Source organism: Stegodyphus dumicola, chromosome 1, assembly GCF_044657685.1.
Source record: "Stegodyphus dumicola isolate Sdum_Otavi_A_Nest chromosome 1, ASM4465768v1".
Classification (NCBI taxonomy): domain Eukaryota; kingdom Metazoa; phylum Arthropoda; class Arachnida; order Araneae; family Eresidae; genus Stegodyphus; species Stegodyphus dumicola.
The window spans coordinates 292,642,095-292,661,299 of record NC_140768.1 but is presented as its reverse complement, the minus strand read 5'-3'; the positions used below and the strand labels follow the sequence as shown (position 1 = coordinate 292,661,299).

Sequence of the window (19,205 nt, the reverse complement as noted above, 5' to 3'; positions counted from 1 at the left end):
TTTCAAATTTTCGAAATTACTCGTATAGTTAAAACTTAATTACTAGTGAAACTTCGAGTGGAAAGTTCTTTTATTTATGTTACATAACGTGCTAAAATATGGCGGTGATAAATGTTTTCTTTATATAGTTATGAATTTTGTATCTATATGCATAATTGGGGTGAAACTGTTGAATTTTTGTGTATAATGCAACAAGAAAAGCTTGAGAGAAACGATACTGCGTTGGAAATATATATTTACGGGGGCAAGTCTATTTAACATTAAGTGAATGGCTATCTCGCTAATTTGGCGGGATATCGCCAAGCTGGCAGCGATTTTAGTGACTAATATTTGTCGCGAAATTTGGCGATACATCGCCAAACTGGCAACGATTTTGGCGACTAGTTTTTGTCGCTAAACTTCGCGACCATTCGGCGACATTTTGCTCCGGTCCTTCTGCAACTGTAATGAATATTGTAATTGAATAGTACTGTTAAACATTATTCGATCTAAATTTATCATGCTTTCTAATTAGTGATCGAGTGTAAAGTTACAAGGTTTATGTAACTAATAGTTCGGTGCAAAGGAGTTGATATAAGCAGATTTAACTGCGTTAACTTTTCATCCTGTGAGTTATGAAAGTGATTTCGCACAAATTTTTTCGTAAATTATTCTATCTGTGAATAAGCGTGAGATTTGTGTTTATTTTTATCGACTGACTTAAGTTAATCATTTATTTGATTATTTTATCGACTGTCTTAAGTGAGTCATTATAATGATTTATCGACGTTTATTTAGACCTTAAATCAAACTTCCTTTACCCCAGTGGTATTCAAATGATTATTCACCAATTGCAAAATCATTGTTCAGCAGTGTTCTAATGGAGGGTGCAGTAAGATGTCTAGAAACCAGACTTCGTGAATTTAATTTCTCCTGCATCGAAATTGATGAGCTAATTTCCCTCAATCAACTCTGTTTGAAACACACGCATTTCAGTTTCCAAAATAAATATTACAAGCAAACTGGGAGTTTAGCTATGGGAAGGCTTCTGACTGATATCTACATGAATTATTATGAATCGAAATTATTAGAAACTTTAAACTTCTCGGTATGGTTCCGCTACGTAGATAATACTTTTCCCAATTTGACGGTAATAAAGATGATTTAAATAAAGTTCTTTCAATAATGAAATCCATTGATCCTGCTATTCAGTTCACTCTTCCTTTCCTTGAGATTTTAGTCACACTTAACACATCCAACTTCAGTACTTTGGTTTACCATAAACCTTCATCCGCTTGCCTTCCACCACACTTCAAATCATGTCATCCGACTAAACATAAATTAGCTTCATTTTATTCCTTTGCTTTCCGTGCACTTCGAGTTTGCTCCTCCAAATTGGCTCTTTATGAAGAACTAAATTATTTAAAAGCAGTAGCTATTGACAGGGGCTTTTCAACCAATATTATTAACCAAGCAGTTAAAATATTCTCATCCCAACACACCAAGAGGCACACTCTTGTTTTAGGAGATTATAAGAATTATGTTGTCATTCCTTTCTTTCCATCAATTAGCTATAACATTGCACGTATTTTACATAAATTTAACTTTCGGGTCGTTTATTCTCCTATCAATAAAATTTTGAGTTCCATGCTGATCCCATTCCGAATATGAATTCCTGGGATATTTACAGGATCCCTTGACAGTGTAGTTTAATTCACATTGGGCAAACTAAGAAAGCCTTAAAATTTCGCGCTAAGGAACATGATGTATATGTTAGAAAAAAGGAAACACATAAATCCCCTACTGCCCAGCATTGTTGGTCCAAAAATCACATTTTCCATTTTTCTGCCGCCAACGCTATTCAAGAAACATCTTCCATTGATGAATTAGATTTTCTAGAGACGTTTCACATTCAAAAAAAATCTTTTTTTTCTAGTTAACAACTCTAAACCCAATTCATCTTTACCTTCAACTTTTAAGAAAATTATGTTTTAGTTTTCTTGTTTCATCAAGTTTTGTTCATGTTTTTTCTTGTATCAGTTGGCTTATTGAGGTGGAATTCTTTAGTTTCCGGACATTCAAAGGTATAATGTTCTGGGTCTCCCAACTTGCCACAGTCACATAGATCTATTTCACTGAAAACGATGAAGACAGATCAGAAAAGGACCATGTACAGTGAGGAAACTCGTTATCCAAGTCGTTTTACCGAGAAAATTCGTCAATTACTTTTGGAACCATTTTGAATGTTCTTCTTCCAGTTAAAGCTGTTTCCCAACTCGTTTGTCATTTCGACATGAAGGATTGCCATATAGTGGCGTTGAGGTGCAAAATCGGTAGTGGCACTTATGTCTGTTGTGTATATGTGGACATAACTGCTTATTTCGCAAATGGTCAGCTATTTCATTTCCCTGAATTCCCACGTCTGCCCGGAAAAGTTAATAACGGTCTGAGGAATGAAAATTTAACAACTGTTGCCGTACACTGCGGGGGGGGGGGAAATCAGTTCCATATCTCTCGTTTTTCTGGGCCGATTGAAAAAATTTAAATTGCGTTTTTCATCTCTCGAAACCGCGACTTAGGATATATATTAGATTTATATCTAGCTTTCTTCTAACATAGGTATTTTGACACAGAATCGGACTTTTTCTGAAATAACATACCATTTTTTTTTCCATATTTCGATTCTACGACTCAAATTATGCCCAGATATTAAATTTCGTAAAAATTGGTACGAAATTTACGGAGAAATTCAAAAAATTACCTTGGCGCATTTTTTTTTTTTTTTAAGTTTCTTCCAAGAATAATTCACTTGGCGAACTTCTTAATATATGGCAACCTATTTCCTTTCCGTTCCATTTTGCCGGAGCCGGAACAAAGGCACTTCGTTCCTACCATTTTGCATTGTGCATGAGCGGAAGAAAAGACACATAATTCTAGTTTCAAATAATTTTAACAAAGTGTCTAAGCCACATTTGAAGTCTTATCACTTTCAACAAATATGTTAAATTTCAAAATGCTCCAATATATAAATTCACGTATATGTTCCGACATTTTGATTAAAGAACTGTATTTTTTATTTTTATTTTTATTTTTATTTTTATTTTTATTTTTTTTATTTTTTTTTTTTTTCAGGTATGCTTAGAAATACGTCTATTTAAGATGATGGGAAAATGTTATAGATTATAATTCAAAATTGGTTTAAAAAATTTATAAAAATTATTTAAAAATACGAATTTTAAAACTAAATCATAAAAGGTGTTCGAATTTTATTTGGAATGAATCCAAAGTTCGAAATGTGAAAGGAAGAAACAAATAAGTTTAATAAAAAAAGAGAGATTAACAAATATATACCAAACTCAATTAACATTCAGGAGCTAAAATTTTGAGAGCTAGTTTTATAAACCTACTCGTGCGATTTTTACAAAACTGGGTAGTTTGGCGTAATTTGAGTATGGAAACAAATTGGCATGTCATTTCAGATAAATTCCGATTTTGTGTCAAAAATACCTATATTAGAACAATGCTATATATAAATCTAATGCATATCCTAAGTCGCGCTTTCGAGATCTGAAAAATGCCAGTTGAAGTTCATCAATCGTCCCAGTAGAACGGAAGATATAGAACTGTTCCTTTTTTTTTTTTTTTTTTTTTTTTTTTTTTTTTTTTTTTGCGCGGTGTACTTCACGAACCAAACTATTTCTGCGCTTGTAGATGCAGAAAGTCTTTAAGCCAGAGGCAGAGTCTGAAAAGATTGTGACTGAATGATTTTTTGCATATAAGTCTGCCCTATATTTAACTGTACATGTATCCGCTCCTTATGTGTAATTGTAACCGTATATTCCTCCCAGCAATGACGAGAAAGGGAAGACGCTGGAGATTTCTCGACGGCCGGGATGAAACTATATAATGTTGAAGTGAGCACCAGATCTCAGTTTTTCAGTTCGGAGTATTGAGATTATCTCCGTGGAGTTTCTTTCTGTAGATGTGCTTGGCATTTGTTGTGTTTAACGTTCTTAGTAGGTTGCAATGTGACTATTGATTATGCTCTGTGATACTAAAAAGAGCTGTAGGAGTACTTTCGTGGGATTTTTCCAGACTTTGTAGTGTTTCTTTTGTTATTCATTTCCCGGTTGCCGGGGTAAAACTGTAGAAGTTCGGAGAGAACATCATTTCTGAGCTTTTAGTTCAGAGTTAGATCTCCGTGCGAGCTTTGCCTTTTTAATGCGATTTGCATTGCGTTGTGTTTAATGTTCTAAGTCGTTTGAAATGGTGACCACAATCATGCTATCATACTGAGAACAACAGTAAAAGTACTTATGTGGAAAGTTCTAGAACTGTTAAGTTTTCTTTTGTGAAAATAATTTTCATTAAACTATCATCGGCTCTGTGTACATACAATAAATTACGAACTCGTATGCACGCAACAATATTTTACATTACGTTCTGTTACGTGCTGATGTATTTTGCTATCGAAATCGGTAGACCGAGTCTAAAAGAAATTATAACTTGCTCCACGTGTGTTCGGCTAGTGTAAATGGTTAGCACATCCAATTAACAAATGCGGGAACTGCGATTCGACAGGGGGAAAATCCTTTTTTCATATTTGACTTCGAAAAATCTGAAAGTTTCTACAAGGCAATCACGAGAAGATGTATTTGGTAGCGTAAAATATGCCGTACATTCTTCTTCCTCTGCCGTACATTGTACTATCATCGATTAATAAATTCATGATCAAATTAAGTAATATGAACAGAAGAATGAGTATCGTATGGGTGTCCTTTTGTGATTCCTTTGCATAAGCTCTTTAAAACCATTCACCTTTCCTTAAAAAGCGCGATAATCTTTCAGAGATAAAGCTTACTTAATGATGAAGAAACAAAGGACATCCGTAATCCTTAATGAATAAGAAACAAGAAGCACCTTAATCCCTTTTCTGCTTAGCAGCCGACAGTCAGCGGATCTTGTTTACAGTAAATAGAGCCTCTTTCCTTGCATTTTACCGTCGCCTACGCGTTCAAGGGAAGAAAATTATGAAAACTCGCTAAACGTTACAACTGTCTGAACAACAGAAGCATAAATTTCAATAATTAATGGAGCTTGTTTCTCTGGCCTTAAGTTACGAGCATACAGGAACATTACTTAATTCTAATTACTACCCCGGCAATATCTAGACTAAAAAATCTGCTCATTAAAATGCATGACATTGCTTTAGTGGATATTATGCATAATTCTGGGGACTCTCCTTTCCCCCCAACTATATTGTAATTAAGCTCACAAAGTACTCCCCCCCTGCCGAAAATTACATTACCCTCGAACTACAAACGTGGAATAACTTAATTATTCAAATCCGTTAAAACTATTTCAAACTTCGCGATGAATTTTCAGTGTTCGCAATCAGCGCCACCTTGCACATTCTAGAAGAATGGTAATTATTTTAATTACCTTTTCGCGCACTATCTTGCTATAAAGATTGCTGTTTAGCTCTGTAACCCCGAATTCGTTGTTTACGAATTTCGTTCCAGAATCTTGCTTCGAAGCCCAGAGCAGTAAGTGAAATTGTTTGGATGCCTGCACGCCAGGGAGCTGAGTACAGGAAAGAACTTCGGAAAGACGGAGGAGGGGAAGACCTTTCTCTTAAACATTAATTTTCTTCTGGAACCAGAATCTTATTCCAATCGTATATCTTCGCTTCTCAGTTTCGCCCCGAAAAGTGCTAAATTCCATAATACTTCGCTCTGGAAAATATCTATTCGGAGACTTTATTCTGAATTAAAGTAAATGCCCATGAGAACCATATCAAAAGTTTCTTATGATTTTAAAGATTTTAAGAATTATATGAAAGTATGTATTATGTTAGTTTCATGTAATTACAATTAAGCTCCGATCATTATGAGGATAATAAAATTTTGCGTTCATGAATTTATTTCTGTATTTCCTTTATAGCTTCTTCGCGTCTTGAAAAAGAAGAATAATTTTATCGGATTATTATTACATACATTATTACATATTATTAACAATATAGGTTAGATAATGAATAACACTTTTTCTTTCAGCATTATTTACATTACGACGAAGTAAACATATTTACAATTTATGCAAGTATATTTACATTATGTTTCCAAAGTAATATCGAGTAAATGTCGGCCATTGTTAGCCTCGTACATGTATCTGGAGAATGTAATCCATGTAATTTTCAATAACTTTTGTTAAAATTTCGAGTCTCATCTCTTCAGTTGCTCTTCGAATATTGTCTTTAAACTACTTAAGATCCTTGGCTTATTTGCATAGAGTTTTCCTTTACATAGTTCCAAATAAAATATCTGCTGTCGTTATAACTGGAAGATCGCAATGGTCAGCTAAAATTAAAAAATCGAGAAGTATTGCTATTCAAAAGTGGATCGCCAAAACTCTCCAAAGCTTCTCTCAAAAAAAGCCTTTATTGGCCGAAAAATGGTGAACCAGTTAGTAAACCAGAGATGCATTCCGGACATTAAAAAATTTGAAGTGTTTTTAGCGTGCGTGAAAATAATATTAATTAATAAAATAAAATTAATAAATTAATTTGAAGTGCGTGAAAATAATATAGCATTGATTTTGAAAGGAAAGACAGTGGCAAAATGTTTCATTATTAGGTCTCTAAGTGTCTCAAAATCGAACAAGGAAAAACAAGCTTGTTTACTATATTTAGGTGATAACATTAATTATGCTTCACGCTACATATCTGGTGGTGGTAAAGCTGACATATCGTAATGGAGGTAACAACATATAAATTTAGCGTCACTGAACTAGATATTTTAGATTGATACTTCTTCATTTGCCGAAAGAACTTAATGACAAAATGTATTCAAGCAGTAAACGCCTCTTCATGAAACATGACGTCATCTGGCTTAGAATCCTCAATAGATTATCAATTCAAATTATACTTTTAATAATCTTAAATGCTCAATTCAGTTTAAAAATTTATTATAGTATGCTTCTTGACGAAAAATAAGGACGAAGAAAAATGGAACCACCACTTTTTTTGTTTAAGCCAACTTTTTAGTATGACTTAAATTAACAACAACAAATGGGAAAATGCGTTCTGATATAATAAATCTGCTATCACAACGAAATTAAACACATTCTTGAAAATTTCATACTACAGAATAATTGTTCATTCATAATACCAATGAAAAGCAGCCCCACAATCAAATGAATCTGGACTACGTCCCTCGAGACCCGACAAAATCGCCTTGTGTTTTATATCCCTTTCCTTTTAGTGTTGGCAAACGCGCGGGCTTTAGGGATGTTTGGTTCGTTTTATTGGGATTACGACAAAACACACTAGGGCTATCTGTCTAAGGTGAGGAATGCCTTGCTGGGGGACTTTCTAAGGGAAAACTGGCTCGTATACACGTTACGCATGGAGAAAACCACGAAAACCCTCATGCAACCCACTTGTTCGCATGTCATCGAACCCAGTTCAGAACTACTAGCATTTAATGACTTTTACCGCTCCGCAGAGGTGGGGCTAGGCCTTAGCTTTGTGGAAGTTTTCATGATTTTCCCCTTGCGTGACATGGTATGAGCTAGTTTATCCTACAAAATACTCCATGAATACATCTCTTCCCGCAGGCAGGTAATACCAATTTGCTTTGCCGTTATCAAATAATCCAATTCAATTCAATTTTATGCAGTTAGACACTAAAGTGCTTATGATTGCTCTACTTATCATAGTAATGCCACTAAAAATCCAAAAATTTACATACAGGTATGTGTATAAATAGTAAACTCAACTCAGTGGCGTAACAGCCCTAATGGGCCAATTTCTGCAGTGCCCCGAAATCTGCTTTCTTGAACGTGGGCCCCGAGGTGCGTAAGCATATGCCCTGAACAAATGATCAGCTTGTCGCAGGACCCCCAGTATTTAGTCCCCCAGCGAACTTAATATTCATTTTATCGACCCAAGAGATGGAAATCAAGGGATGAAAGGCTGAGTCGACCTTGTCCAGCCCGGGGATCGAACCCCGGATCCATGGTGCAGCTGCGCGATGCGCTATCCACTGCGCCACCGGGCCTCGTGTATAAATATTATGTGTATAGAATTATTATTATGATAAGACCACCTTCATTTAAACGAAAAAACATTTGGTATGATTTTGAATAGTAATAAAACAGATATTAAGAACACTTAATTGATAGATTAAGTAATTAAATCGACAGATTAAATAATCTATAGATTACGTAATATTTATAATTTCAATAAATATAACACTGAAGAGAAGGAAATTTGCTGGCATCCAAGAATTTGAGTAAAACAGAAATGCGATGCCTAATTATTTACCAACATTCCAAATTAAACATTTTACTCATAAATGAATTCCTTAAACCGATCTAATTTAAACTTCGCAATTAAAGGCAAAGTGAATCTCGCATCTAAATATTTATTATGTTTCTTTCCAATTTGTTTCTCATAATCCCAGAAAATAAACATCGTGACAAATAAAATAACATGCGAATAAAATATATTGAGTAATTAACGAATGATAAGTAATGTCTAGCCGAGTTGGCCTGAAATTCATTTGGTTAATGCATCTAAAGACACTAATTTCGCTCTTAATCAGATTTCAATGAACATTCTCATTCTGCAAGACGATAAGCAGGATGCAGCGCTAGCCTCTAATTTAATTGCATAGAAATAGTAAATGACTAACCACTCAAACAGTGTAATAATGTTACCTTTGAGGAGGAGAATTAAATTGCATAGATGGATTACAGGGAAATGCATAAGATGCTTCAAAAATATTGCATGATTAAATTTTTGAAATTGAACTCATGGTAGATTCCAGTTAAGGAACGAATCCAAGTTCAAGAAATGAATCGCATAAGATAGGGATAAAAGCAGCTAAATTTTATGTCTGCTAAAGCGTTAGCAAAAGACAGAAAGAAGTTGCGAATGAAAAAAAAAAGATAGATTTGCACTGCAGTTAAACATAAAAAATTTAGTGGAGCAAAGAAAATTCGAGGTATTTTTGTGTCAAACACGCGGAAAATAACTTCGATACTTACCTATTAATGCAACCACCTTAGCAGAAATCGTCAAACTTTCAGAATATGTCAAATTCTGGCAACCATGCACATAGCCATTCTTCCGGTAACCATACTCATAACAATTCTTCTGTCAAGCAAAGCCGCCATTTTCGCATGGTCTTCTTTTTGTTGTATTCCAAGTCCCAATTGTTTTTATAAACAACTCGTGATATTTTGTGCCATGAACTTACTTGTGAAATTTGCGAGCTTGTGAAATTTGCGAGCAATGGAAGGAACTGCCGTAAAATATCTGCAAGAATACAGAATTTTGCTGAAAATGTTCTCAAGAGAATAATAGAAAAATGCATTTTCTTGGTAGCCGCTGTTGCTGAGGGTTACCCGAAACCGAGTCTCTGCATTTCTGTGATGATTTTTAAGTGAAGACAGATCGCTGTGTACTGTGAGAGAAGAATAACAAAACAAAAAATGCAGAAAGATATGAAGAAGAACGTGTTTTATTTTTTAATGAATCGCATAGCTCTTATTTAATAATTAAAATTTGTATTTTAAGTTGCTAAAGCAACTTTCTTTTCAACTTTCTTTTCATATGTTGACGATGTTCGCCAACTTATGGTAAATCTTTCTAAGAAAAAGCATGAAAACCAGTACTCCATAAGTAACCATTACCTCATAAATAGATTTTATCTTTTCATTCGTAAAAAATTCTTGAATTGCGTTAATACGTAAGTACCGTAATGTTCCTCTAGAAAGAAACATACTGCAACTTGTTCTCCAGCGAAAACAAATTGTTATTAGCAATAGTGTAATATTTCTAAACCTAAGAAATGTATCTCTTAGGGTTAGTTACTTCAGTAAAAAAGAATGAAATGCAGTGACACACTTTGAAAAACTTCATGTTGATAAAACTCACTTAAAGGAATAATGATGTGAATGATAACATCAACACATTTAATTTTCAATTTTCCAAAATTATTTCTTTCTAGATGAATTAGTGAATGAATAATTTTTGAAGCATCCATGACATCAGACTACGAAAGGTATCGCCGCTGCGCTACATCATTTATTTTTGTGAAATTGTATTGATTGGAATATGAAATTATTTTTTATTTATTCTTTCGTTTCAGTTTGTTAATTTTTTGTTTGTTCAGTGGAACACGAAAAGAAAAAGGGCGTGATGGCTGTTGGATTGAGTGGCTGATTTTCTAAAGGAATTTAGGCCATATTCACGTTAGACATGTGGAAAACCACGGAATGGCCATCTTATTCATAAGCATTCAAAACTGATTCGAAATACCAAACGTTCTTAACCACCTAGTGGTTACTAGTGGGCTTTTCCTGACTGAAGAGACTGTTCATGTACTCTGTCTCCTACAACAAATCATCTAATTGAACTGTTAAAGAAAGGTTTCAAGGCTACTTTCGACAGCTAAAGGAAATTTGTAATTGCCGAAAATAAATATTTAAGGGTTATAGAGGGCGTTTAACAAATGCCTCTCTTCTTTCCTTTTAGACCTTCCATCGGCCGAGCGGTAAAGTCAATGAACAGTGGTAGTTCGTTCCGAGATTCGATTCCGCCTGGCCGAACGGACTGGCTGCATGTGCGTTTTCGTGGTTTTTCCCATGTGTAACGCGTAAACGAGCCACTTTCCCTTAGAAAGTTCCTACGCGAAGGCATCTCTTCCTTAAGGCAGATAGCCCTCGAGTGCTTTGCCATAATCTAATAACTTTCCTTTTGACTAACATTAATCTAGAATACTTCGCCGTAGCTGGATTAAACATGTATAATTTCGTACAAAATGTGAGGTTTCCCCAAAAATTTCGTGATTAAGAATATTTCGAAAACGCGTCTTATACTATGATTAAGTAATGTGCAGATTAAGCCAAATTTACTTTGACAAATTTGATCACAATCGTTTATTAAAAATTCTGGAAAATTTTGATTTTTAAGCTTTCATTTTCCGTATAAAGCTGTACATTACTAAATTTACTAAATATATTTTTTATAAAAAAGAAATTTGTTTCAAAATATGTAGTTTTTGTCACCCAAAATTGTCAATTTATGTGACTTAAGCCACATTCAACTGATTGAAAGGGAAGCAAAACTTTTCATTTAATCTGTCTTGACAGACTCATTTTTGACAACAAATCTTAACAGTTTTTTTATATGAAAGATATATTTTGAATATTTCATTTAAAGTTTATATATGCATATATTATTTAGCAATACATATATTATCTGTGCATATACATCTCATCTGTACATACATATATTATCTGTATATGTCAATACATATACATATATTATCTGTGTGCGTTTCTAAATTACCCTACGAAAACGTTAGTTGAAAATATCTCGAAATGTTTTAGTCATGTGAAGATGCTTTTCCATAGATCTAAGTGAAGACATTTTTAGTTATGTATTTTCTTAAGATTCTGAAATAAATAACGCACATTTTTAATACTGTCGCTTGCGTACGGGTTGCATATTTCACAAGTGCACATCAGCGCAGCCACTGAGGGAGGGGTTTCGAAAATGGACCAATGAGCTGCTATTGCTCTTGTGATACTAAATCTTCGTGCATGTGGGCGTATGTTGTTTACGTTTTAATTTGCATTTGTTTCGCAGTTATAAATATATGACGTAATAGTAGAAAATCTCGTGGTGCTTTCGTTTTCTGAATTTGATTAATCGCTGACATTTCGCTTTCGCGATTTTTATCACGCATTAATATTAGGATTGATGTTCACGGCATATTATGTAGATTAAGAGAATTCAAGTATATATATTATTTAATTGAGCGGAGAATGACTGAAAGTGTTGAATCTAGTGTTTTCTTATTTCAGTGCTTGCATTCTTTTGATTTTTAAAATGTAAGATTCAGAATACATATGATCTGATTATATCCATTGTTTAACATTAAAAATTATATGTGAATAAATTGAATATACTCGATGATAAATTCCCTCTGTTTGATGAGTATTTCTTGTGTAGACAGTACATTTAAGAGTTAGCATTTATTAAATGGGAAATTTAATGCTCTAAATGTATACGAATGCAAATTAGTAAAGTTTTATGTAAAGATTGCATTTGGGCTCAGATGTTTATCACATATTTCTTTCTTCATCTTATTTACTACTTATTAAATAATATTTCACATCGATATTTTTGCGAAGTTTCCAACATGTGTTTGTATTTATTTCAACCAGATAGTGAAATCTTCATAAATTCCTATATTTCACTTAACTTCGCAATGAAAAGTTTTAGAAGCAATCGACGATGCTTTAATTATTTTGTAAAAAAAAATTGCGTAGCAGAATATTTTCAGCCATCTTGCTTAAATCTTAAAGCACACGAAAGGTCATGTGACATGACAGAAATATTACTGGATGCTCATTGGTCCACCCTAGAAGCCACTCCCTCGGTGGCTACACAATGTGCACTTGTGAAATATGCGTACGGGTTCGTAATGGACTGAATGCACACAGAACTGATGGCAGGTTGATAGAATTTTTTTTTTCCCAATAGAAACACTTTACAGTTCTGGAACTTTCGACAAACGTACTTGTATATTTCTTCTCAATATAATTCAGCACAATCCGCAGTTATCGCTTCAAACTATTAAAAACGTTAAACACAACGCAATGCAAACCTATGGCAATGATTAAACTCCATCAAAAGTTGGCATAGTAACAATAAGCGTAGAATAGCCAAAATTGTTTTATATTTTACTTTCAAGATTACATTGCCATAATACGTTTCCTCTCTGTTATTTTCAACTTGTAAATAAATGAATAGATTTCTAGAAACTAACCGAGTCATGAATTGGAGAACTTATCTCCGATTACAAACCTCTAAAGAACGAAGCTGGCATGGGGGTCACTCAATACTCCGAAGTCTACTCTGAACGGAAAAATTGAGAATTAATACTCTCTCCTGTCATATATAATTTTATCCTGGCTACCAAGATATTTCTAGTGCCTTCCATTTTGGAAATTACTGGAGCGCAAATGTAGTTAAAGTAATATATGGCTATAGTTACATAGAAATCAATTACAGTTGTACAGTTGCAATACCAATCACAGTTATACATTGTCCGGTCTTTCTTTGTTTTTGCCATCGACAGAACAGCTGGCCCATTAGATTCTCTTCAGCCTGTCGGATTCCATCGATGGAATTTTTTTTAAAAAAAGAGCTTATTACTGTGTCTTCCGGGAACTGACTATGTTGTACCAGGAACATTGAAAGAAGGATCAAAACATGGAAAGAAGGTGCATGGTGGGAATGTTGAGAAGGCTACGTTCAGATGGCGACGTAAATGTCACAGAGGCATAGTCACAAGGAATAAATTGCGGAAGTTCCGTTCTCAGCTGCGACACAGGGTTTAAGCCGCACCCATTTAGAGAAGATAAATTTGCTACAACTTTCTCGTTCCGTTTTCCCATTCAGGTTTCGCGTGTTCGCTCTGATTGATCGACGCTTATCCCAAGTCGGCATAAAGTTCAAAACTTCGAACTTTATGCCAAGAGCCCTTAACCAGATTTTGTGACGTAGCACAGACTGGTTACCTGCCAACGTAGCTCGGCTTAAACCACCCTTTATACCGTCGTCTGAATGCATCTTTATTAGAACAAGGACCAATCTAAAATTTCGCCAAATGATCGGTAAGTTTGGCAATTTTCGCCACATTTGTTGAGAAAAATTAGTCAACCAAAACATCGCCAGCTGGGTGATATCTCGCCAATTTAGAGAAATAGCCATTTACCTCAGGATTCAATAGATTACCCCAGTAATTTTATTTTTCCGTTAGGGCCTCGCTTTTTCAAGGTATTTCATGCTGCATTATACAAAAGATATTATAATTTCACATATAATTTGACTAAAATTATTTGTATATATTCAAAATTCGTAATAATATTTTCACTGAAATGAGCCTTGTAATCAAATCTAAACCTTATTTGATTCATTCCTTGTTACCGAGTCCAAGTTTCTATCACCAATCGCTCAAGACATACACAAATTATATGAATTACTTACTGTCTTCTCCTCATACGTGTTTACATGTGCATTTTTTTTTACTTTGCGTGTAGGCTGTAAGCATAGAAAAGGCAATAAATATTCCTTCATCTAAACTAAACTCAGTGGAGCAACAGCCCTGTTGGGCCAAGGCCTGCAGTGCCCAAAATTCTGCTTTCTTGACCGTGGGCTCCGGGGTGCTTAAGCGTATGCCCTGAACAAGTGGGTCAGTTTGTCGCAGGACCCCCGGTGTTTAGCCTCCAAGCGAACTTGGTACTCATTTTATCGACCCACTCAAGGGATAAAAGGATGAGTCAACCTTGCGCAGCCCAGGGATCGAACCCCGGACCTGTAGTGCTGCTGCGCAACATTCCTTCATCACTGACTTTTTATTCTCCATTATTCTATCAGACAATTATAAGTGCTGTACTCAAAATTCCTGCGGTTAAAGTCTTTTAATCAAATCAGCAATGAAAATTTTAAAAATATAGTTTTATAAATAAAATTAAGTAAAATGTTATAACGTAAGGCATTTTAAGCATCAGCCTGAGTAAATATTTCAGTAAGTGCACATATTTGCTAGCTTTATTTTAGGTTTTAAGTATTAAAACTTAAGGTAATTATATCATAAATATTTTACAGAAGGTTATTCAAAACATTCATCTCATATTTCTTTAAGCACTGTTATGGGAAAGAAAGGCATAATATCTTTTCCTCATACTGAGAAAAGTAGCAGACGTAATTGCTTTTATACGAACCGATGCCAGTACTTTACCAACCAAATACCATCTGTTTGCCTCTGCAAAAATAATACGTAACTGATTCTGTAATCTTGTAACTATATTAAGGTGCTACCCTATTGATTCTTCATGCAAGTTTTACAGATAGCGCCTCAAAAAAACAAAAGAATTGTATATGGATACATATTAAGCGTGTAAATATACAGTAAGATGTATAACTATAGATATCTTGAATATTTCTGCAGTGAACTATTTATTCCATTGTTACGCTGTATTTATTGATATAGGAAAATGATTATATTATTATATTCTCATTTATTTTGTTCCCAGTGAAAACGGACGAAAGTATTTTCGTATACGTAGTTAATAGATTAAGATTAATAATTCAAAGATATGTATTTCATAAAATGTGTAATAATTGTTTTCTCTTATTTTCCAGGTCAATTATTGTTGGGGGCAGGTATGTGGCATAGACATTTATTTCTTAAATATTCGCCTTTTTGTTTAATTAAATAATTTTTAAATTTGTAATGATGATCTAATTTATTAATAAAATTTAGGCTATCGTGTATGGCATATGACTGCTACAAAATTTAAAATTTCTAATAGTTTACAAATATTTTTAATAACAAAAACAGATTAGACTGTTTTACATCCAGATTAACTGGAAACACAGCCGGATAACGAGGTAGCTTATTTTCTGTAAGCGTCTTTATTTTCTTGAAAGTAAGAGTATTTTTTTTTAAGCCCAAAGCGCGTTAGACCAGAAAGGCTATTAATTTCGTTTTGAATTCCATCTTGTACCGTTTCACTTTTCAAATTGTTGCCACCAAATATTAGAGCCCTGCATTACATTTAAATAAATTAAATAACAAAGAATCTGCATAATTGTATGTGTGTTTTTCGCATTGTGATAAAACAATGGTACCCAGAGCCATCAAATTTTGAATAACGTACGTTTCCACTCGAATATGGACATCTGGAATTCCAAATTTGGAATTTGTTTTATGACCTATTTTATAATTTGTAAAGCATTTATGAGTTTTTGCTTAAGAAACTCAACGACTTCAAAGTGAGCAATGGCAACACTGTACAAAAAAAAAAAATGCTCGAAAATGTATATCGGAAATGCTAAAGACATGCTTTTTAAAAATTATTTTGCGATATGGCTCTTGAATTGAATTTTATGATTTAATTGCGAAAAACATGAATTTTCATAAATAAAAGGAACGCACAAAACGCTAAAAAAAGCCCCTCTGGGAGTAATATAAAATCTGATCATGTTTTTAATAAAGACGATTCAGTTGAAAAACAAGATATAGGACACTTATTTCGTGACACGTCTAACGGAAAAATAAAAGAAATTGCTTACGATTAACAATGCAATTTGTATGGACATAAAGTACGTTCAGACGGTGGTATATATATATATATATATATATATATATATTATACAGACATAAGCCATAAATTGCGGAAGATTGGTTCATACCTGCGAGACCCATAAGAATAAGACCTGCGTTGAATAGATGTACAAATTGGAAAGGAATAATCTCTTTACTAAAAATGTCCTAATGTATCCCAGTAGCTACTATTCTGAAGTGAGGTGATTTTTCTTATGAACAGAATGAGAACATCCATATTTTTAAACTTCTTTTATGAAGTCATTCTCTAAAATCCTGTAGTCCTAAAACACTTTACTTGTAATCCTAGCATATAATCCAGTAATATTTTACTTGTTCTAGAGTCCTTGGTCTATGTCCTTGGTTCTATGGTCCTAAGACACTTTGCCTATGTTTCTAAAGTACTTGGCCTATAATCCTAGAAAATGTTTTATATACTTCTAGAATACTTAACTTAGAATCGTAGAATAATAACGGAATGTATGAATGAGGATGGTACTTATGTATTAACTCGACGACCTTGACTCAATTTGGCGACTTTCCTTAAAAAGATTGCTGAACCACGGATGTTTTTCGTAAAATAGACTTTAGAAATTTAAAATAAAATTTAATTATTAAACAAAGATTATACGATACATTAAAAATAATAAAATATAGTTTTCGCGAAAAATTTTCGCACTGCTTTCCCCATGCACGCGTCGATCTATAGCTGCTCAAAAAAGCATCAGAGAATTCCACAAACTCGTCATTGCGCAGCAGATGGCTACAGAACACACCTCGTCATTATTCCCTTTAGCGATTTTGCAGCAAAATACTATACGCTTGTAGGTCTTCTATTGCTGGCAAATAGTTTAAAGTTGAATAAGGCAAACAATATCAGGTATTGTCTATAAAAACCATTATACCTGGGAATACAACAGAAATAACGAACATGAAAATGACGGCAGTGCTTGACTGAAGGACTGTAGCGAGCATGATTTGCCAGAGTTTGGCACATTCTGAAAATTTGGCAACTTCTACTAAAATGAATACCACCGTGATGATTTATATAAAAACCTCAAACTCTTAAATAAATGTAAATACAGCTTTATCTTATAACTATAATAATATATTTTAGGACATTTTACCGTCATTTGCTTATATGTCAGCTAAGAAATATTATTATAAGTTTATAATTAATATGCTTACATGTCGCTAGAATTTAATTTTTCTTTCCTGCTAAATCTGTTACAATGCAAAGAAATTTTGGTTCTATGGTTTCCTATAAGGCCATGGTAATTGCAAACTTTCAACAGTTTTTTTATTTTGTTTTTTAACCCTAATAAATTTTCCTCTATCGGCAGAAGAAACTCCGTCCATATCTGAAAATAAGAATAAAATATTACTCGTAAGCTCGTTAGCAACCGAACATAATGAGCAAAGAACAAAATTAGTGAAAGGAAAAAAAAAATACTATGGTAGCGTAATTGGTAGGCTTAAGCTAGATTTGTGAGCAAAAGAGTCAGAATTGAATTAATTGAACCACGTGTTTGCGCTTCGGGCAGAAATTAAAAAGATTTATTTTCTTTGTAGAAACGTTTCTCAACTTCCCTTCTGATGTAAAGTTTGCCGTTGCGGAATAATGAAACAGTTTAAGTCTAAATAATAAATAAAGCATTTTTCGTTTTCCTCTTTTATACTCTCGACTTTGGATTATGAGCGTGTGGATTATTTCCTGCACTGATTATCCATGCACTTAATGAATAGAGTTTAGAATACTGTTGCATTCTACGGGTTCGTGGATTTGGAGTAACTGACAATAACATTTGATAAAGAATCAAAATACAATTTATTCGCCAGTATTACGCAGGACTGTTCTGAAAACACGTTTACAGTCGTCGAGAAACTGCGATAAACATGCTAAATCAATCAATAACGTAGCCTTCAGTACTAAAGTACAGCTTCCGACTCGATCGGTCGCTCTCGAGCTAATCTCTGAACTCAAGACACTACTTTCTCTCCGTGCAGACAGGTTATATACAGCTTTAACCTGCCTTCCACAATATTCTCGAGAAAACCGCTAAGAATACATTCTAGAATATTCTCTCTCCGTCTATGGTATATTGCCAATTTTGTTACCAAATGTCGCCAAATAAGCGATTTCGCGCCATATCTGTCAACACTTCCTTTCCTTGGCATTTTCTGACAACACTAATCCGCGCTTTGTGGGGAAACTATCTCACCGCAGCTGGGCATAACGCAACAATAGAACACAAAACATCTGGGATACATTTAATAAAATTCGTTTTTTTAAAGGATGTTATATTAAAAAACTCGAATATGTGTCTTGTGAGCACAAGTCAGTGGTCCAGTATTCACGTTTACAGAGTATTAAGTATTCCCATACATTTTTGTTTTCACATTCGCTGTGCTATTTATATTTGGGATGTAAACTGATTAAAGTATCCGAACGATTTTTTCCAGATAACTTCACCTGTAAAAATTGTTACTGCTTGGGTAAAAATGATTGTAATTTTTTTTTAATTATTTTGCTTATTTTGCTCTTAAGTTTATACGAACTTTTAACACAAAAATACCACTTCAGTATCTGAAAATATCGGAAATAACAAAATGGCAAAATTTTAAAATTAATTATTCTTTGTTGTCAAGCTGTAGATGACACGATTTGTAACGAATGCAACAATATTTTTAACTCTACAAAAACTCTGCACCTACCTGCCTAAAAGGAGGCCTAAGCGGAGGGCCACCTGCCAGAGACGAAGGATGCCTTCGTGGAGGACTTTCAAAAAGAAACTGGCTCGTATATAGGTAAAACATAGGGAAAACCACGAAAATACTAATTAACTCAGTTCTCACTTCACGGCAAGGCAAAAATACATAAAAATTCAAAATATTTTCATTAAAATTTAAAAGATATAGAAAAATATAAAACACCAAGTGCAGTCAAAACAATTTTAAAAAACAATTTTTACAATTAAAATTACAGTTTAAACGCAAAAACAAGCTAATAAAGTAAATTATAATTCAAGCCTGAATTAA

At 33.9% G+C, this 19,205-nt stretch overlaps 1 protein-coding gene across 1 annotated transcript in view; it reads left to right on the top strand.

Moving 5' to 3' along the window:
* The window catches only part of LOC118193542 (teneurin-m-like), an 826,904-nt gene that overhangs the window by 378,754 nt on the left and 428,945 nt on the right, over window positions 1–19,205 (top strand). Inside the window, exon 3 of the mRNA XM_085808642.1 lies at window positions 15,203–15,223. The gene's annotated coding sequence lies outside the window, so the exon portion shown is untranslated. The remainder of the gene's footprint in view (window positions 1–15,202; window positions 15,224–19,205) is intronic.